This window comes from Myotis davidii, unplaced genomic scaffold (genome assembly GCF_000327345.1).
Source record: "Myotis davidii unplaced genomic scaffold, ASM32734v1 scaffold81, whole genome shotgun sequence".
Lineage (NCBI taxonomy): Eukaryota > Metazoa > Chordata > Mammalia > Chiroptera > Vespertilionidae > Myotis > Myotis davidii.
This window is the reverse complement of record NW_006291554.1, coordinates 666,253-668,074: the sequence shown is the minus strand read 5'-3', so window position 1 is coordinate 668,074 and position 1,822 is coordinate 666,253. Positions and strand designations below refer to the sequence as shown.

The window sequence follows — 1,822 nt, the reverse complement described above, 5'->3', positions numbered from 1 at the left end:
GGGGAGCTGACCCTCATCCTGGGAGCCCCGTCCTCGGCCAGCCGACCGCCCGGGGTCACTCTCCACGCATCCTTCTGGAAGCTTGTTCCTGGGCCTCGGAAGCCAGCCGCACGGGGAGGCAACCTGTGAGGGCCCCCTCCCCCGCGCTCTAGTGTTTTGTTCCGTTGCTGGGCGGAATCCTGCAGGCAGGCAGCTGCCATCTAAATGTGTGGTCAGCGTGGTGCCTGCAGTAGGAAGCGGGGATCAGCAGCTGGGCCCGGCCGGCCTTTGTCAGCAGGTTGGCTCGTTAACGTTGACAGAGAGAAGTCGTTTGGGGCTCTTCAAAAAAGAAAAGAAAGAAAGAAAGAAACAACTATGGTTAGACTTTTCCGAGCTGCCTCCTATGGATGAGATAAGGTCAGGGATTGAAAAGGGAAACTAAGACCCTCTCATGACAGAGTCTTCGGGGCCCAGGTCCGGACAGAGCGGGCATTGTGTGGGCGAACTCGGGGAGGAAATCAGAAACAACCCCGGGAGAGGCAGGCGCTTTTCCTTGGCCCGGCTCGGTATTATTTCTGCTGGGTAAATCGTGCGATCGGAGTCAAGTTCTTCCACATTGCTCGTTCCTCTTTCTCTGGGGCCCCGTGAAAAGGGTTGATTTTAAGATCCTTGCGTGCCTCTCTGGGTTCCACAGCCCCCTGGGCATGTTAGGGCGGCCCCTGCGATCTCTCCCCTCTCTCCTGCCCGGAGGACACTGTCTACAAACCTGGTGGAGCTCCTGGTTTTCATTTAGAGTTATTAGCACCGAGCAGACGTGTCTTCCTGGCTTTCTGGCCTAATGGCCTGCAGATGTCTGCGGGAGAATGTCAGCCTGCATCGCAGACCCCCCCTCCGCTCTCCCCCCGCGCCCCAGCCGAGCAGACCTCAGACAGGCAAAGGGAGGGCAGGCTGCCGCCGGCGTTGGTGGACCTCAGAGCAAGGTGGTCGGCTTCAAGATCTGGCGTCCGTCCACATCTGTTTACACAGGGCCATGTGGGATGCGGACCGTGCCTGGGAGCGAGGCACATGTCTTCAGTGCTTCCGACAGGGTTCTGACTTGTACGTTGATGCTCGCTCATCTCCTGCTGGAGGGCCTCACTGGAGATGGCGAGTGGAGGGCTGTTTGGAGCAGGGAATGGCCTTGGCCTAGTGTCCATCCGTAGATCCGATGGAAACTCCCCTCCCCTGGCCTCTTGACTTCTCTGGAGGTTGGCCCAGTCAGGAAAAGGGTAAGGGGAGAAAGCCCACAGTGAGCCCCTGGGCGTCTGTGTGCCTGGTTCTGATGAGGATTTTGCTGCGTGGCATGAAAACCAAGTATTTCTCTTGTCTCCTACCATGAGGGTGTCATGGACTGAGCCTCCACAAGGAGACTGTATAGACCAAGAGAAGGCGGGACGGGTCAGATGCCAGAAGATAGGACTCTTCGGATTCAGGAAGCTCCCTATCTTTGTGAGGGGCTGAGCCCCACAAAGGTTGATGTATGACGACGGTTGCCTATAAGCAGAACATCTTGATCCACCGTGTGAACAGACGGTGATGAATGACGAATCAAGAGCACAGATGCCTGAGTGCCTGGCGTTGGTCAGGCCGTGAACTCTGAGTGGTTGGTTGAGAGCTGCCCTTCAGGGAGGAGGCTCCCGCGAATTTTGGGAGTTTCCTACAGTGCATGGGAGGTCCAGGGCCTTGGAGTTCTAGATTTCCGAGGTAAAGCTGCTTCACCCTGTCAGGGAAGCTCAGGAGCCTGCAGATCTGGTTGGCTGCATGGAGAGGCCGTCGCCCGTGGCCGGCTGGCCCTGCCAGACAT

The 1,822-nt window shown here is 57.8% G+C and overlaps 1 protein-coding gene across 1 annotated transcript in view; it reads left to right on the top strand.

Moving 5' to 3' along the window:
• ITGA9 (integrin subunit alpha 9) overlaps nt 1-1,822 on the top strand; it is a 257,076-nt gene that overhangs the window by 46,138 nt on the left and 209,116 nt on the right. The gene's annotated exons all lie outside the window — the stretch shown is intronic.